This window comes from Amblyomma mixtum, chromosome 4 (genome assembly GCF_055824585.1).
Source record: "Amblyomma mixtum isolate Tamu chromosome 4, ASM5582458v1, whole genome shotgun sequence".
In the NCBI taxonomy this organism is placed as follows: Eukaryota; Metazoa; Arthropoda; class Arachnida; order Ixodida; family Ixodidae; genus Amblyomma; species Amblyomma mixtum.
The window spans coordinates 43,908,462-43,928,636 of record NC_143015.1 but is presented as its reverse complement, the minus strand read 5'-3'; the positions used below and the strand labels follow the sequence as shown (position 1 = coordinate 43,928,636).

General features: G+C 45.3%; 1 long non-coding RNA gene across 1 annotated transcript; it reads left to right on the top strand.

The window, feature by feature from the left end:
• The first annotated feature begins 862 nt into the window (after positions 1-862).
• LOC149346349 (uncharacterized) lies at positions 863-14,628 on the top strand. The gene is made up of 3 exons (XR_016292072.1): positions 863-1,018; positions 2,306-2,419; positions 14,521-14,628. It is a non-coding gene; the product is annotated as an uncharacterized LOC149346349 (long non-coding RNA).
• Positions 14,629-20,175: the final 5,547 nt, after the last annotated feature.

Below are 20,175 nucleotides of genomic sequence, written 5' to 3'. Positions count from 1 at the left end.
ACTTGAAAACCACACAAAAATACTAGTCTTGTTCCCTATTTTGTACGTTCACCGTGAATGCGACTGTCTTATTTCACACAATTCTAGGTACTACAGGTTGGTAGCTACACGGGCACATTTCGTAGTGACTGTCGAGGTATCGTGGTCATGCCATGCCCCCGCCGTTCTTTTGCCTTGGCGCCAGCGCGGCGACGACGACGGAGGCGGTGACATTCGCCCGCAGTTGCAGTGGCCAGCAACCTCGTCGGGGCGGTAAGGAGCCACCCATTCATGTCTTCATCCCGCGATTGGGCACAGCGAAGCCAGGAGGGCATCGTCAGTTTTTGGCTTGACAAGGAGCGCCGACCAGAAGGCTTGTCGGAGGGGACGAGGGCGGAACGATGCCTGCTCCCAGAATGAAGGTGGCTAACGCAGCCCGTGAAATGCCCGGGGAGGTGGTTTGATCTTCCTGGACACGCCGTGGCGGGATATCTCAGTCATCGACCTGTTTTTCTCTGCTATCGAAATGAATATTGTTCACATTACCGTAAACACCCAAAGCATGACTTGTAGTATAACATCTATAACGTTTGCCGTTTATTTTTCAATAACAAAGCGCACAAAAATTGTTGCACAAATAAAATGCCAATAAAAAATCATTCCTTCTATTTTTTTCTTCTTTGGCATTGATCCGTTAGTTAGTAGAGTGGCGTGAAAAATCCTTTTTTCGGGCCGAGATTAATGATAAAAGAACCCTTGTTTTCAAGAAAGGGCTTGACGCGCTTAGGCGTTTTATTAACGACCTTTCTAGGACAGCGCGCTGTTTGCGATAGCAGCGTCTGGCCCTACGTCTCAGTCTGCTTCCATTGCAGGCAAAGCAGCGGCCGAGATCTGACACACACCGAAGTGTTTCGAAGCTCATAGTCACATATTCCAAATTTTTTGTTTCGACGGAGCGGACGAGCAGTGGCCTGGTAGAAAGGAAAACTCCTGCTTAAATTTCTTTCACAAGAAAAACCGAATCGCCACTTTCTAGCAGGTAAGAACAATACACGAAATTAGAGGAACCTGTGGAATAGCAAAATGCTCAGCCTCTTTATTACAATCTTTAGCAAAAAGCAAGAATGACTTCATTGTGGAATGGTGGTAGCAAATGTTTTTCAGTTTTAAAATTTCAGTTCCCTTTAAAATTCTGATAGGCTTTTTCCAAGTGTGTCAGCCGCTTTTCCTACCAAATCGGCGCGAGTTGTCAAAAATAGGTAAGACCTGAAGATATTATATCGGAAGGTTACCGACGTTGTCCGTTGTACAGAAACTGCGTTAGGCGAAAGAAGTAGTCATATTATGGAGGGATGGTGATGGGAATGTGTCGCTCTGCAGCTGACAGAGTGTCACTGCCTGTGGCAAGATAAGGAAGCATGCGGAGGGAGCTTAAAATTGTAAAAGATGGGGGTGAGTTAGAGGTACTCTCGATTCAGGAACGGATCATCTGTGAGATAAGGATAGCCTTTTTCCTAGCGACCGAAGAAGAAACTTCCAGCTTTAGTACGAGATGAACTTGCGTCAGAATTCGCGAAGTATGTACATACTTGTTTTTGTGTTTTAGGCAAGCACATGACTGAGTAGTCACCCTGTGTTATTGAGCAACGCCGCAGCAACAGCATGACTTTTTGTGGCATGTGTTCTGGGAGGAGCGGGGTGGGGGCGGGGGGGGCTCTGCTCATATAGGTCGTGGGTGAGTGCCTTCTCTTCGTAGACGTATAACGGTCAGTTAGTGTCCGGTGAGAACGAGCACTGGGTCAAGATTTTCATATAGCTCTACCACAGGAATTGGAAAATGAAAAAGCAGTTTTCTCTTGAAGGCAGATGAAATCTCTGAGCACAAGTACGCCGTAAGCCTGAGAAAGTGGATGTCCCTTTCTAAAAAAAGGCAAAATTTGAATGAGTAAGAAACAATGGACTGAGTTTCGTGACTAATACAGGATCTTTGGAAGCAGCTTTCAACATTGTCACAATGCTGATTCTGATTATTGCTTAAATGGCGGCTGGTCTTTACGGCGTAGATTCTACTTTTTCGAGTCTTGTTTGAAGAAAATATATTTTTGTTGAAGCGTAACAAAGTAAGGTGACGGTTCAACAAAATTTATTCAAGCAAGTGAAAATTACCAACGTTTTTCACAAACACAGACAACATACCTATATTTAATGTTTTCAGAATTCTATGCACTGCGCAATGACTTGCTTCTTGTCTACAGTCTAGGCACATTACCGATGTGTGTTGCGCTGTTCCTTTCCAAACAGGAATATTTTTCTTGTATCATGACAGGAATGGAAAAACGTCCCCACGTATCCTTGTTCCTGAAAGCAAATTTTGGGGTGCTGTTCTCAGTGGCGGCACTGGTAACGCAAAATAGCTTCGCTTGCTACGATCGGATACCAAGTAAGTCCACCGTTTTTTTTTTAATGCACCACTTTCACGTGTAGACAAGAGTACTTAGTTGGGTTCTCTAGTCCTTTCACGTGTGTGATGTGCTTAGTTTTCATGGTTTACTCGCCTGTGAGCAGCACTAGAGCAAGTTTCTCTAACTAAAAAAGCCTAAATTTCATGCAGATATGCATGCGTATAACAGTTTAGCTAATGGACGTTACGATACCGGAAACGGGCAGAGTGAGTGAGGGAACGAACGCGGGTTAACGACATGCTATCTGAATTCAAGCGGAATGAATGGTCTTTGGCTGGGCATGTAATGAGAAGCCTAGGTAACAGCGGATCCTAAACCGTAACTGAGTATATTCTGGGAGAAGACAATTGTAGCAGGGGAGGCAGGGAGGGTTGAAATTTAGAGGTTTTCTGGGATATGGTGGCCGCAGTTGGCAAAGCACAGAGTTGATTGGAGAGACGTGGGAGAGGCCTTTGCCGTGCAGTGGGCGTAGTCAGGCTGATGATGATGTTGAATGAACACAGTTTCTTCACGCCAACATGCAAGCATGGGGGCTGCTTGAGCGCCGTCGTGGTCAGCCTAGAACCGGCTGTTGCGTCCGCAACCTCCGGGTGGCGTTCTCTAGTTTCCTCGTCATATAGCCAGCTTTTAGATTGAACCTGCTCGCAAACACCTTTCAAGAGACCGATGATGGCAGACTAAAGCGTATGACAAGAAGCAATTTTGTGCCTATAAATCCTAGTTGTTGCGCGCTGGTTGTTGTAGCACGACCAAAATGAGAAGAACGCAAACAAAAGACGAAGTAGGAAGAGGGAAAAGGGCGCTATCCAACCGACTTAATTTATTAGGCTTATTCACAATAAGTTGTCTTGAGGCGACTTATCAGCTGAGTCAACGACAGGTTAAACATGAAATCAGTGAAGCATTTACGGCATTCTAAACCTCATTATTCCTTGCTTATGCTGTAGTTCTGATCTCATTTATAAAACAAAACGGCTGTATTTAAGTAGCACAGACCTTTGGGCTAGTTGGTTCATAGCAGACACGTATAAGCGCAAAAAAACATGGACAGAGAAAGAGTCTGAGTAGGACGCTGGTTGAAATAAAAGAATATAGGAGAGTCGGCACAATTTTTTCTAGTCTACAGATATCTTGGGGCGCATGAACGGTTTTCTTTTTCTTAGTCTTTGGGCTAGTTTTGAAGATTTTTGTATATCATGAAAAATTCTATTCTGCAAATTACTTGTGCATGAACGAATCGCAAAGTGCACGTAAGATGGAAGCATCTATTTGGTTTTATGTAAGCCCTAGATGGTTGTGTCATTCATAATATTTGCAATGAATCTGTGTAGTAGTATATCGACCTGACGCATTCCTGCCAACGCAAACGCACAATCCTCAGTGATGTCAACCCTTAAAACAGGCTCTACTTTTGTCTTAACTCGAAGCTGTCGGCCCTGAACACGGAATAAATTTCACCCTCCGCACATATACACAAGTTACAGAGACTATGATTAAATGCGCGGAATGAACAGTTACTTGGCAACTAAACACACCGTTACTCAATGGTCATTTTATATGATATCGTCAGTAGTCTGACTCAAGGGAAACAAGGAATGCCATTTAGATCAGTATTCAATGCCAGATCGGCTAAAATATTCGCATGAATAATAGGCATGAAGGTCTTAAAAGTGAAACCTATGGTAAGCAATGCAACGGGTTTGAAAATGCTGAACAAATATTTGAAGGTTTGAAGGTTTTGAAGGTTTGAAGGTTTATTTCCGCAACTAGGTGTTGCGAGGACAGCCAGGGAAAAAGCTGTATAGACAGCTTGAGAGGTCCTGGCTTCCTCTTACAGTGCAGCGTTGACGGCGGTGGAATAGGACATCAAACAAATTGTAAGAAAAAACTCGTACGTTGTGTACATAGAATGACACATGTACGTTCAGTAAGCAGTACATTCTGCTTGTAAAACAAAAAGAACTATATTAGGTCAAAGGGACTATAAAGGCAAACACAGGGAGGAGAAAATAAAGGACAGCAGAACTGACAGGTGCACTCAAAATGGTAATAGCAAGAAAAAAAAGAACTACACGAATATTTGGGGCAATTCTTTCAGAGAAATATTAGAGACATCAAGATTCTTGTGGCAGTACAACTGGTTCAGAAGTGTCGGTAAGGTATGCTGCAACATTTGTTTGCCATAGTTTGTGCGGCATTTCTTAACATTCCAAGGCTCTGCTGCGCGCGTATCATACACAGTTCTGCTTTGCTCTAACCTAGCAAGTGTGAGTATGAAGTCATCCTTTTTCATTATGGCGAGTTTATCTTTGTAGCACAGCCTATAGTTATACATGAATTGCATTGGAATAACGTTGTGTCGGTGGAAAAGGCTCGCAGTGTGGAAGAAATACGGAACTTTACATGCAATGCGTATAATACGTTTTTGTAATACAGTGAGTTTGTTAATATTTTCAGCTGTTGTTGTTGCCCACACCATACATCCGTAGCTGGCTATGGAAGAGAACAAAGAGTGATAAAGTAACATGTTGACTGACGTAGGAAAATTAAAGCAATGGCGGCGCATGATACCAACTGTTCTGGAAAGTTTCTGAACGAGGTAATTAATATGGTCATTCCACGACATATCTGCTGCAAAGTAAATGCCCAGAGTTTTCACAGACTGCACAAATTCTATTCTGGTATTGTTTAGTTCAATTAGAGGAAGTTCAAAGTGTTTGTGACGTGGGTGGAACATGACGGCTGCAGTTTTACTAACGTTAATTCTTAAGTGATTATCAGCAGTCCAAGTATTTATTTCTTTTAAGGTTTTATTAGCTCGATTTGCGAGATCAGCCGTTGAAGTACCCGAAAAAAACAGACTAGTGTCATCTGCATAAATTATGTACTTAGCAGTGCTATCGATGCGAACAATATCATTAATATAAAGAACAAAAAGAAACGGACCCAAAATGCTCCCTTGTGGAACGCCAGAAGCTACCGCTTTCAACTGGGAGCATTCACCGGCAAAACTAACAAACTGAGATCTATGTCGCAAGTATGAGGAAATCAGCCTATCGGCTATGCCTCTAATACCGTAGTGGTCTAATTTTTTAAGCAGCACAGAGTGATTAACAAGGTCAAACGCCTTTGAAAAATCTAAAAATAAACCAAGTACCATGTTTTTGGCTTCAAAATGTTTTAGTATGAATTCTTTCTGAGCAAGGAGAGCTAACTCAGTCGATCTATTTTTACGAAACCCATATTGAGCGGTAGTGATAATGTTACATCTTTCAGTGAAGGAGGATAGCCGTTTAAGAATAACTTTTTCGAGGCCTTTGGAAAACGGAGGTAAGATTGATATCGGGCGGTGGTTTCCCATTTCATTTTTGTTTCCTTTTTTATAGACTACTGTGACTTTTGCCCTTTGCATAAGACGTGGAAAAACACCGGAAACTAAGGATAGGTTGAAGATATGGGCGAGGGAAGGTGCAAGAATGTCGATAGTAAATTTTATGGGCTGTATCTGAAAACCTGACGCATCTGTAGCTTTACTATTATTAAGCGCTAAAAATTCTGTTATTACTTCATTTATTGTAACCGGTGTTAGAAATATTGTTTTACCATTTCTGGCACTCATATAGGACAGATTTACGTCGCGGCTTGATGTGTCAGCAAAGGAAAGAAAGTAGTCATTAAAGGCATCTGCTAGATCAGAGCCTTTTAATTCAATCCCTTCATGATTAATTTTTGTGGTCGGTTCGGAAGAATTACTGAAGATAGATTTTAAAACCTTCCAAACTTTTTCAGATTGTCCACCAGATGAATTAAATCGGTTATAAATATATTGCTTTTTAGCGACGCGAAGTTGCTTTGTGAAGAAGTTCCTAAATTTTTTGAATGTTTTCAACGCTTCAGGACATCTACTTTGTAAAAACACTCTGTAAAGTTTATCGCGTTTTCTTATCAACTGCAACATGTCTTTGTCGACCCATGGTTTCTTACTTTTCTTTGACTGGGAGTATTTCTTAAGTGGAAAGGAAGCATTATAAATGTCAGTAACAATATCTAAAAAATTTCCGTATGCTTCATCAGGGTCGCTTTCCTCAGAAACATGTTCCCAGTTAACGATAGATAAGCGTTCTTTGAACTCGCATAACGTGTGATGATTTATAACTCGATAAAATGACATTTGGTCGGGTTGTCGTTGAGAAATCGGAGCAAGATTGACAGATATGAATATTGGCATGTGATCACTGAGAGCATAAGCAATGGTGCCTGATTTCAAGCTTTCTGTTTTGGAGTTTGTTATGAAAAGATCTAAAAGTGTTTCTGATTCTGTCGTAATCCGTGTAGGTGACATGATGACATTTTCACAGGAGTGGACGTTAAGTAAAGTATTGAACTCGATTGTTGTGTTATTGTTGGCCAGCATGTCAATGTTAAAATCGCCACCTAAAATTAACTGATATTGGTTCATGTTAACAAATTCTAGGAATGAATCAAGAAATAAAAAGAGCTCAGCAGAACTGCTACCCGGTTTTCACTCTCGCTACCTGATTAATGTTTGAAGGTGCTTACCGAAAAACATTTTTAGAGTGCTTGCAGCAATATACAACGGCCGATTGCGTCGAAGGCGTAAAAATAATTAAAGTCAAATTATTCGACGACAAAGAATGTTTCTATTATATACATGTTAATCTTTCCGCAGCTGTGTTCAAGAGGACCTAGAGATTACCGCATCAGAGGCAATATTCTGTGGTACTTACTCCAGCAACCCACCAGAGAAAGACAGCATACACAACACAGCCATATACAGTTTCCTTCATGCAAATTCGAATGGCCGCCTACATGGCGAATTGTCGATAGTGTATTTTTTATAGACATTTTTTCTCTGAGCTCTGCACGGGTCTTAACATAAGTACATTCCTGCATTCGGTTGACAAGGCAATCGGAAGAGGTGCCTGTTAGCTTCCGTCATGTTCCTCCCTTGTCGTATTCGTCCTGTTAAAAAAAATAACCATTAAGAATATGCAAAAACATATCATCCCTAGTGGTTTTCATCCTGTTTAGAAAGTAACCATTGAGAGTATGCAAAAACATAGTTTTAAGGCGCGACGACCTCATTGCTCCGGCAGGCCGATATGTCGACGGTGGTTGCGGCGCAACTTGCGCCGTCACGCTTGCAGACTGGCTCGCGCGGGCGTCGCAACCACCCTCGACATATCGGCCTGCCGGAGCAGTGGGGTCGCCGCGCCATACCAGCAGCTGATTTTGCTCACGCAAGCCAGGATTGTGAGCAGCACAATCGGGGCGCGTGAATGCGCTAGTCACTTGATTTTTTTTTTATTTCGCGGATTTTCTTGGAGCTCGGAAAAAAGATACACGTGAGACTTTCTTCATGGCAAATAAATCGAATGGGGGTTTCTGAAGGTGCTCTCCAACTTTTCTGTTCACATCTGCCGTCTAAAGTCAGTATTTACGCATTTAGAAAAATTATCTTAATTCCTACTTAATTAATAGCAATAGAAAAAAATTGGCGAGATGCGCAAGCAGGCTGGTAACTGTATGTAAGCGGTTTCCCTGGCCTACCTCAAATATCTTACTTTTTAACCCTTGGCTAAAGTTAGCCTGGACACCCTCTGTATGTTTTCCTGCATCACTGTACTGGGCCTTCGAAATAAAAGCTGACTGTCAGCTATTGGTTTTCATTGGAAAGAATTACGAATATCTTGCCATATTTAGCCGGCAACTGGTATAGGGAGTCCGGACAATCAAAACGCAGTTCTTGGGATGTCATATCTTGTTTGTAAATGCCTTCACTACAGCTGCATATCATTATAGCTCGTGTGCGAAGGGCGCAGACATTTGACTTCCTTTCGCTTGAGAGGCGCTACCTGGTTTAGTCGGTCATGCTCGGTGCCTTCTGGTACCTTTGCTACATGGTTAAACCACCCCTCCATGTCATAAGGTGGGTGCAGAGTAGTTTTCTCGCTTTTTCGTTGTTTTTTTTTTGGGGGGGGGGGGTGGGGGGGTCAGGCGAAACCGAGTTTGTGGCTGGTGCTGTTCTTGTACAGACACCGGAAAAAGGAGTTTTTGACTTTTCATATTTGTCCGTCACGTCCAAGCTAATAGCTTTGAAGGGTATTTTGCCTAACCTTCTTGAGGACGCGTCTCCGGCGCGAAAACTCATCCGGTACTTTTTGGGTCCTTCTGTATGCTTTTTGGATCCCGCGGCTCCTGGTAATCATGGACCTCACTCAGAGCAGCCTATTGCTTCCTGCGCTTCGCCAGTGGCCTTTTTCAGGCATGTAAGAGCAGTAGCACCTGATATCAGCATCGTCGCAGGAGGAAGAGGAATGAGAGGAAAGGCAGGGAGGTTAACCGAAAGAATAATCGGTTTGCTACCTTACACGGGGGGAGAGGGGTCAGGGGATGAAAAATTAAAGAGAAAGGAGAGTAATAGAAAATTGAAGTCACATTAAAGTTAGCATTCGTGAAGTCCCAGCCTATGATGCAGGCCTGAATTCCATTTCCCCATGCTTGCTGTTATATCCATTGTCCTGAATAAATAGCCCTAAGATTCTGATTTGATCTACCTTTGAAACTGGTTTCCTCTCTACTTTAATGTCAAATTTCGAGTTATACTTGCATCGGAGTGACTTCGGGTTATAGACGAATAATTCTGATTTTTTTTGGAGAGCATGAGAGACCCCAACTGGCAGCATAGTCCACGACAGTGTCCACTGCAGCCTGGAGGCGCTCCCCGATACTCGCATCGCTGCCCTGGCTGATCCAGAGGTTGATGTCATCCGCATACATACTGAAACCGAGCCCCTCTATGCTCCGCAGAGGTTCGGGGAAGGGCGTCATCGCCACCTTGAAGAGGAACGGGGAGAGAACCGAGCCCTGCGGCGCTCCAACCCGATTTTATGGAGACCTCGGAGGATTGCTTCGTATTTGACATTATCAAAAGCCTTTGCCAAGTCTAGGCCGAGAATTACTTTAGCGGATTTATAACGCGAGTCCATTATGTCATGTTTCAATCGAAACATGACCTCCTGCGCGCACAAGTCCGGTCGGAAGGCGACCATCTCGTGCGGCCGCAGATTGTGTTGCTCCATAAAGCGCTTCATTCTGGTCTGGACAACGCGCTCCATCCATTTCCCTATGGATGAGTTTAGGGAAATAGGTCTTAAATTTTCTAGTTTCAGTGGTTTACTCGGGTTAAGGATTAGAATTACATTTACCAACTTCCACTGTCGAGGCAGGTGGCCTTTAGTCCAAATTTCTTGCATGTACTCCGTCAGAGCGCTGATGGAGTCGTCGTCCAGGTTTTTTAAAATTTTGTTAGTTATCCCGTCAGGGCCCGGGGCCGATTTCGTTTTTAGTCCCAGTATTTCTGCCCTGACCTCCGCCTTCATGATGGGTGCGTCGAGCTCCTTGTTGGGAGCTCCGTCGTATTCTGGGGGGGGGGGGGGGGGGGAAGGGGGTACTTTGGTAATGCCATTGTACATACTAATTAGTTTGTCCATAAATTCCGCATCTGTTTCCCCAAATTGCCGATTGGGTTTTTGGATTAGTCGGATCTAATAGGTGCCTCAGCAGACCCCACCTTTTGGAAAGGGTGATGCCCTCTTCCATCTCGTCAGATCTGCTACACCAGTTTTGTTCGCATAATTTGATCGCATAATTTTCAATTTCCTTGTTATGTCTAGCGACCCTCCTTCTAAGATTACGGTTCCATTTTTGCTTCTTTAGCCAGTGCTCCATGCCATGTTCTGCCTCCCACATGTGAAGCAGTTTTCTAACAGCTATCTCTGGGGCATCGTCCCCTTCAAGCGTCTTTGTTGCCTCTCCAACGTGACGCATGAGGGACTCCGTCCATTCCACTATGTTAGTGATCTTCCCTGTGGCAGCTTTCTCTTGCTTCTTCCGAAATATTTCGCATTCCGTTACCCTCGCATGACGCGCACGACGCGTCTTAACTCCTTTTTTAAGGATCGAGGCCAGATTGAAATGATCGCTACCGAAATTTTTCTCTGAATTGTGCCATTTCAGATCCGTCACATTTTTAGAGAAGGTCGGGTCAGGGGAGGTGTCTGCGCACACGCTATTACCCACCCTGGGTGGACTACTAGGGTCTGTGTGTAGGGTGAGTCCAAGCTCATACGCGTTCTCCCATAGCCGCCAGCCTTTGGGATCTTGTTTAGCGTAACCTCATTCCGGGTGCGCGGCATTAAAGTCACCGACTATTAGCAAGGGGTTAGTCCCGGCTGCCTTAATCGCTTTTCGAAAGAGGGCCCTGAATTTCACCTTTTTCTGCTGTGAGGTACTGTGCACTATTATTAGGAACACGATCGGCTCCTCTTTTCGTCCCGTAAGAACTTCTAGTAGCACTGCTTCGATTTCGCTCGAGTTGACTTCGTGCTCGATTGCCGCAATGTTCCTCTTAATCAACATTGTGACGCGAGATTTCTCACCTCTGTCACTTGAAAAAGCTTGGTATCCCGAGAGTTGTTCTGTTTTGCCCGTCTCCTGAAGGGCTATAGCTAGCGGTTTCTCATCTAATAGCGTCAGGTATTGTTGCACTAACGCCTGCTGGCGTTGGAAGCAGCGACAGTTCCACTACCAGAATAGAGACTCAGTTCGTGCGCCTCTGGCCATTTTGGAGCTGGTCAAATTTTGCTCTGCTTTTTGTTGCCATTCTCGGATGGAAACTAATTCTGCCCTTTGCTTTTGCACTTCAACAGTAAGACCTTGTATCTAGCTTTGAGTCTGATTTATTGCTCCCATAGTTTGGGCCATGAACCAATGAAATTTAGCTTCGATTTTGGCTTCTAATTTTTTCTCTAGTGACATCAACGGATCAGCGTCCCCCTCTTTGCGTTTAGCAGGAGGCGACCTAGTCGATTCTACAATCATTTTTTCCTCCTCCGGTGTCGCGGGCTGTGCGGGAGTCGCAGCCTTAGGCGCCGGGGGTGTTGATCTCGATACCAATTTTGGTGGCGCTCAGTGGGAGGAGGGTGACTCCGTACGCGCCTGCAATTTTAGTTTATGCAATTCCTTAGTGAGCTTATTTCTTGGAAAAAACAGCATGGAAACATGTACCAACTAGCTCAACACTCCGTTTTATTTTAGTGCGCTTATTAATGATTCCTTTTAGTTCCTCAATCTTTTTTCTTAATTTGTCGATCTCCTCGTCCTTGTCTTTAGCCTGGGAAGCCCGCCTATCAAAGCTTACCCTTTTACGGTCCCCGTTAGGACTCCGCTTTTTAGTCCGCGGGCTCGCCAGCTCCGTGGAACACGATCTCTCCCTGGGTCTGGATCCGGAGCGGCCCCTGGTGCGGGAGCTCGAGCGGCTGCGCTGCTGCGGCTTGCTTCTGATGGTCTCCGCTTCCTTGGGTCTAGGAGGTGACGTAGGCCCTCTGGATCCGAAGCGCCCTCTGCTGTTGGATCGCGAGCCGCCCCGACGCTGGTGCTGGCCGAGGTGCCATCCCGTGGTCTCTCCCAGGCTCGGGAAACCTTCGGCACGGTAACCATCGTAGGTTTTGCCGCGCTTGTCCCTGGGGCGACCTTGGCGGATGGAATTCCCCTCGAATGTTTGCTGCGTTTCGTGTTTTGGCGAACTGCCGCGCGCTTTGCTCCCGCTGCCCCTGCTTCACCTCGTATGGCGTACGGTAGGGCTCCTTGCATTTCTTGTCGCCGAGCAGGTGTCCTTTCCCGCACAGCTGACGCTTGATCTCGCATTGATGGTTTTCGGCCGAGTATTCCGCCCCAGAACCGCGGCACTTTACGTTTTTAGGGCCCGGGCACACGTCGGCTCAGTGGCCCATTCTTCCGCATGCGTTGCACACTTCCTATTTTTTCCCATAGAGCGCGCACCTTTGAGCCAATGGCGTGATGCACACCCACCCCGGGACTTTGCTGTCTTCCAACAGTACCAGGACTGTCTTCGATTCCTTGCCGAATCTTCGAACCCTCAGCACCGGGGGGTTGCAGTGCGTCTTGAGTCGGTGCAGTATATCCGCCTCCGGGAAGTAAAGGGAGACGTCGTGGATTACGCCCTTTCCGCAGTTCTCCGGCATGGCGACGTAGGTGGTCATATCTATCGCTCCCCTTCGAAAGTGAGGTGCTTCAGCTCTGCGTATTTTCTTTTTCGCCCGGCATCTCTCGTGGCCACGAGAATGGACTGTTGGCGTGTATTTAGGGAGACGGTGTCCTCTCCCACTGCGTCTTGGTCGACTCCGGCAGTCGGATTATCGCGTCCGCCAAGTGCGCGTTCCCGTATTTCGTCAGCCTCGTGACGCCGCCGCTGGGTCTCATGATTATCTTTTCGGCATCGCCTGGGAGCCTGATGTCTTGCCTTTCCACCGACTTCGCCGCCATTTTCCTTCTGGCGAGCTTCTCGGCAGCCCACCGCCGCTCCACGATGCGCGTCTCTTGGTTGGGGCTAATGTTAGAATTAGCCTCCTTCGGCGCCGCTTTGCCTTTTTTCTTGCTAGTGTACCACTTCCCGGGCACATTTAGCTCGCCTGGATCAATGTCTGTCCCTTCGACGGTTGCCATCATCGTGCCTCAGCCGTTCGGCGGTCCTGGGCCGCCGTCGGTGGCTGCACCTCGCTACGCCTTGCGTTAGGCGTGGACGCTCGCCGCGGAAAAGTCCTAGAAATGACAGGAAAAAAAAGGCTCCCTCCTCGGAAATTTGGTATCCGCAGTGTTCGCTCGTCGTCTTCTGTCGATTCGGAAGGCTTCCGGTTTCTGCAGCGCAAGACTTTCCTACGAATAGGCCGTGGTCGACAGAGCCCATCGACCACATGTCCGCTCCCTGCCGCTGCATCGACGGAACTCGCCTGGGCCGGCGCCTTGCGATATGATGTGACAGGATGGCGCAACATTTAGAGAGTGACGACTTCGCACCCGGGCCGAGTCATAATCTCTGCCACGTGTAAACAAGAGCGAGAAGAAATTATGGGGACGAAGGCGGAAAACCGCGTCAACTGAAGCATCGACTGAGGATTCGAAGCAGATATCGCAAGTAGTGGCGTTGTTTTTGCTGGGATTGAAAGAAGGATGAAAAGGAAATGGCATGGGCCTGCCTACTGGCTCGAGTTGAGCCACAACCGCTGCCACGTGCAGAAAGAGGAGATTTAAGAGATGTAAGTAGAAATAGACCCACGTCGCAACAACCGCGGAAGCAACGACGCCGGCTATAATAGATACCCCCAGATGGAGACGAAATTCCAGCGATGCCATCTGTTAGCAGTAGTCCCGAAAACAATCTCCAAAATTCCAAGCGAGCGTTCATCGTAGAGCGCTCCAGATGGTGCTATAGGATTTTTATTTGCATATAGCTTACACGTTATAGTCTACTTGGAGGCTAGCTTGCGGCACGGGTTCGGACCTATAAAATATGACAGTTCAATTGCAATCTTTAGAGAGAATTGAAGTGCACTGAGATGTCGAGGTTTCACAGCTGCTCCGCCCTTTCCGTTCCTCAAAAACCTTTCCTTTCTTCAAAACGCATGCTTTAGCATTTCTCCACGTAAGCAAAGTGCCATCAGAATTTTTCATGCCGCCTTGGCTGCCTGCTTGGGCGTTGCAGCGCAATTGACGTCACGTGAATGGAGTCTATGCACCGCTGTTTTGAAATTCCATATACCTTTCACTGGAGAACTCGATGACGCCATCAAAACATTTTGACTTTCTCGAACATGAGCGAACCCTAATTTCTTATACGCAAGATTAAACGAGCGCAGTCTCGGCTAACTTTTACTTACCCTGCAAAGCTCTGTTACTTCATGCTCTGATTCACTCAAAAAAAGGCTGTTCCTTCTGGAAATACTGGCAACACTTTAATTCTGCTTTGAGTCACTGGGATGGAATTCTTGTCAAACTTTCTCTTTCAAAAATTAAAGAAAAATGTGCGGTGATCATTTCATGCAACGCTTTTCGTCAAATTGAAGTTACTGAGTACTTGAGAAGCATGTGACTAAAATACGTGATTGAGGCGACAATTTACCACATGCCCAAATAACAAAGCTCCGCGCAGAAAATTACCATAGCTGATGTCCTGTGCATTTTCGTCTACTTTGTGCAGGTCGTGGACCGAGACTGTTTCGGGCTAAAGCGTTGTTTGGAGCTGTTATGAGGGACTGTCACAAAGAAATCTTATATATGGTTCAAATTATACCCCCCAAAGAGTTCAGAGTGGTAAGCAGCATAATTTTCTTCTCCATTTGTCATCGACATACTTCCGGAAAGGTATCTCTTGCACTTTGTGCTTCTACTGATTTTCACGTGATATGACCAACTGCGCCTGTTTCCTCCAATATTCGACATTTACCGCTAAAATTAATCTGGAGCATAGAACAATTGTCTTTCTTTCGCCATTTTATTTCTTTAGCGAGCGAACTTAGCCACCGCAGCATAACGAGAATTATTACAGCTAATGGCCGCGACTTCGCCTGGCCGACGGATTTCAGGGACCACGACGGCCACGGCGCGCCGATTGTGCGTGCCCTAAATCATGCATATGACAAGGACTTAGACAACGCGACTTAGGGGCGCATTTGATACTAGCAACTCAGAATGCTCTACCTCAATTCCTGGCTCAACATGGGGCTAATAACTTTGTTGGGCACATCTCCCTTACTGAATCCTGTGACGTACTTGTCCCGCTCAAGCAGACTGTCTTTCCTTTTTTACGACAAGCAGATATGTTGCCACATTTCATGAAGTGTGGCCTCTAGTGCTCATGGTTCGTATGGAATACCCAGCAGGTTTGAAAGCTCTGTAACGAATTATGAGATGAGCATGTGGTCAGAGAGAATAATTTTCACTGCAGTTCTTCCAGCACACCTGCGCAATAGCTGAAAGCTGCATGGACACCATACCCGAGAACACTACATTGGTGGCAAGTACAACCTATTTCATTTGACTAATGATCGGAGTACACTGCATTCCAAGTTACACCTTTAAGGTGGATTTGAGTGTCTATAATTAACAACGTTACATCCCTAGTAAAAGGCAATTTTAGGGGGCAAAGCCTTCTTATAAACGACGGTTTTCTCACAATTTCACCCTTTCTGACCAGAAACCGTGAAACATGTCACTAACACCCTTTTAGAATGGGTGTAACAGTCATAATTCACCTTTCACAGTCTTTTTGCATTTTTCACATTTATGCCGTGCCAGTCACCCTAGAAACTTTTCACTGCGTTTCGTGCAGTCCTCTCAGAAATATTTCATTGCATCAGTCGAAAGTGCAGCCGCCCACACATGCACAACGTGGCAGAGATAGTAGTTCGAGTTTTCCTTTGAGTTCTGGACGGCCAGGACATCCGAAGAGCATTCAGTAAGGGCATGGACATCAGACATGCATGCCTCGGCAACCTTTATTGATGTGAACCAGCAAATGAACCTTGATGCACTCTTCCAAACCATTGGCCAATGAATGCCTTTTAGCTCAGGCATAGCCACATAAAGGCAGGTGTTCGAATATCCGACACAGTTTGTAGCTCATGTCCAACTGCCGGAAACCACGCACAATGCGGCTGCGCCCTGAAAAGCGACAGCGACCCACGAATTTTTTGTTTTTATACAAAGAGCAAAAACACATCCGCATCTTCAAAAACTTTAAGCTAATGCGCGGACTACACAGCTTCTCCTGTGAAAAAAAAAAACAAAGCAGCAGAAATGAAACAGCAAAACTTTCTCCCTTTTACAGATGACAGCGTTTGTGCGATCTACTAGTTTTCAAAGATAAGGCAGTGAAACCTGTCACCACTCGCTTGATACAATTTTTCAACACGTTACAAGCACTAGGGCATTACAGGAATCCACTGGACTATATCTGCGTCCTTCTGAGGTGCCACAGTTGCTATGCAGAATGCTGTAGTACTAGAATACACAAACTTCACAATTGAAAAATTGTTGACCTGCTAATCTGAAAGAAAAAAAGAAGAAAAAGTTTGCGACAAGATTTTTCTTTGTTTTCACTTCCTCATACGTTATATATGACTTGTGTTGAACTTTTCTGTGAATTTCATTGCTTGTTTTCTTTTGGCTATACATGTTGGTTTCGCTTTTTTTGCACCTTAATAAAGAGGAAGAAGGGGCTCGGAGGCAAAGAAAGCCATATCTACTCGGGCAGATGTACTATGGTCAGATGCAACTCAATAATGAAGGTGCATATGTCCCTGGGAGCAGGTCTTCCATGCAATGGCATAGACCATAAGCTGCGGTTAATCCCCTCTGATCTGCCAAGACCTGCAATGACATGCTAAAAGTTTTAAGGGTATTATCCTCAAAGTCATGACAATCGGTTTACCCCACTGGCTAGAAGGCCTCATTGGAGGGGTTTATGGCGTTTTTCTTGAGTGTATTGGACTATATGGTACTGTATGTTGAAGCCAATTGAGAATGCTTTCTACACAAAATATATGAGCATCAGGAGACGGCTCTTACATTACCAAGAGAGATGGCATATCTCTGCTTATACAAAGCTCAACAGTCTCGAATTGGTAACCTTAAACACAGCTTTGTAATGGAGGTATGTTCAGAGTATTTAAAGTGACGTAAATGCATTGGAACTTGAACTGGCATGACAGCATAGCCATGACAGCCAAGACTGTTTAACTGCTGGGGTGTCCTTAGTGTGGGAGGTGAGTGAATGAGGAGTCTATTGCGCAATGCAAAAAGTAGAGTATATGAGATAACAATAAGGATGGGAAAACTTAGCTCAGCGCAATAACGTTCTGCAGTGCTCTTTGATTTTGTGCTGCCATTCATACACTCAAAATTTTTGTTAAAATTCCTTGGTCCCATAGTGACCGCGGTGGCTCAGTGATTATAGCGCTTGGTTGTTGACCCGAAAAATGCTCGTTGAACTCGTACGGCACTCACATTTCTATAGAGGAGAAATTATGGAGGCTCGAGTACTGCGTAATGTCAGTGCACGTTAATGAACCTCAGGTGGCCGATGTTATCTGGAGCCCTTCACTACGGCGTCCCTCATAGCCTGAATCGTTTTAAGGCGTTAAATCCCATAGACCATAAACCATATCCCCAGCTTCTTTTTAAGCTGTCTCCCTCATGATAGTGCAGTATCAACCGGTTGAGACGCTGCAGTTCCGAAGTCACTATTCCTGGTATATTTTCGAATCATGGAAGAGAATTTTCACGACTCCTCCTGTGTTGAAGAGAGTAATGCTGTTGTTCCCCATGCACATCGTCCAAGTTCGGGCAGGGTGAAATCTCTCCATCATCTGCACTCAGGGGAATAAAAGTCAAAGTGCGCTGTTTAGTTAGAGAAAAGCAGTGAAATTACAACATATTCTTGTAATGCTGTGTAATTAGCCAACATCACTGAGGCAGCTCTGCACTGTCCACAGGGTGCATGAAAAGGTGCTTCATGTCTTCAAAATATATTCTCGCGATTCGAACAAAATGGACTTCTTTGCCAAAAAGAGGGAAGAGGGACATGGTCTGGTGTAGATTATTTTTTTTCTAGGCTCTTTGATACTGCAGCTTAAAAGAAGGATCAAACTTACTATTATTAATACCACTAAGAAATCAAAACTAGACACATCTGCAGTAAGAACGCAAGGCAATCAATAAAAGTAAAATAAGCACGTGAAACATCACCAGTGTAGTTCCTCATTTAAAATAATAACAGACATTTGTAGCAGGTTGGAACGCCTCAATCACAATGCACAATTAGGTTTGTCTTCCCGAAAGCACATGATGCGTGATCAGTCATGACATCAACTGAGGTCTTAATTTATATGACTTTTGTAGACTCCTTTGTGTGCCTTCTGTAACTGCGCAAAATTATGATTTCTTACTGACGTATTTGAGTTGTGGTGCCTGCCTTCAGCGAGAATTCTATTTCAGGCAGCCTTCTGCATGCAGTTCTCAGTGGTGACTCTCACCTGTAGTAAGCGACTTTCATTCGTGTAGAAAAATGGGAAGACGCTAAAGAGAACTGGCTTTAAATTTGGCACTTCATTTGAAAATATAAGAGGATGCTGTGGCCTCAAAACACACACCACAGTCAGGTCAGGAAATGGGAGATCTGAGAGGTCGACGTATTAATCAAAATCACTGTCTGGGCCTGCAAAGAAAAATACAATAGCGTGAAAGCTGTATTGAAACACAACTTTTTCAGAGGCATACACCAACTTTGGCATAGCCGTGAATGCAAAGCCCGTGGAAATCCATGTAGTAACCAGCAGAAATTAGTTACAAGTGACTGAAAAATGCCACACAGAACACTACCACGGCCGCTCAATGGAGAGCGCACTGGGTGCGGCCCGTCGCGTCGCCCGAAAGAGCCATATTGCGCCTAGTTCTCATCGCCACCGCTGCGGCGCCACCGCTCCGTGACGAGTCCGGGCGGAGAGCTGTGCGCAGCGGCCGAGGCAGTGCTTTCGTTCAGGCGTCCGCGCGTTAGGCGCTTTATAATTTTAGCATTTATGAGTTGCGTTTCACACATTATGGTGATTCCACGTGCAAATTTGCTATTGATAGCGTGATAGCGGCATGTCACCATCACTGCGCTTTTCCAAATCGCACGTGCATTTACACCGAGAATCGAGCAGAAGTGCGCTTCGCTGAGTCGTCACCCACTCAGTTACGGGCGCTTCAACCACTGTAATAACTTAGTACATATTACAGTTTTGAACTCGGGAACAGGTTTCGGGCCACTTATTCAACGTTCACTTTCTGTAGACTTACGTTTGTGGTCGTAACGTTCAGCATTATAGTTCAGCCTGTTGCTCCGTTTTCGCTAGAAATAGTTTCAATTGGGCACCACCAAGTACGAAGGTCATCCCAAAATTAAGGTTTGCCTTTCTTTTATAAATCGAAAGATATGTTTACTTTAAGCAAATTACAAATCACTTATAAGCAAATCACAAATCACTAAAAAGGGACACCATTCTTCTACTTTTCGACATAATCGCCGTTGCGGTCTATGCATTTTTACAGACGCTGGGGCAGTTTTTGTATACCCATGTCATACCAGCTCGCCGCTATGCCGTTGAAGAAGCGTTTGTCCGCATCTTTCACTTCGTCATCATCAGTGAAGCGCCTTGCAGCGTGGTGTTCTTTTAGCTTTGGAAACAAGTGGTAGCCACTTGGTTCCAAGTCCGGACTTTAGGGTAAGTGGCTGGTGACGTCCCGTACAAACTGTTCTAGAAGAGCGATGGTTTGACAGGCAACGTGGGGGCGAGCGTTGGTCCTTTTCTGCGGTTTTGAATCGCCCGTCTGAGTTTCTTTAGGGTTTCACAATATCTGTCCGCGTTTACTGTGGCGCCAGGAGCCAAGACGTCTACCAACAACACCCATTTTCGATCCCAAAACGCAGTTGCCTTTGCCAGCAGACTGTGCTCGCTTGAATTTTCGCGCCTTGGGCGAAGATGAGTGCCGCCACTCACGTGATTCTTGTTTGGTCTCAGGCGTGAAGTGGAATGTCAAGGTTTCATCACCCGTAACAATAGAATCCAAGAAAGGTCTCCTTTTCATCTTCAGAACGCGGAAGAAATTCGCGGGAGGAGTCAACGCATTGTTGTTGACGGTCGTCTGTGAGCATTCGCGCAACCCGTCTTGCGCACACCTCCCGATATTTCAACTTTGCAGTCAAATAGTGCTATGCTATCAATAGTGCTTCTAGAAACGCCAGGAACCAAAATGCAGAGTTCGTCGAGGGTGATCCTCCGATATTGCCGCATCATTTGACTGTCTCATCAGA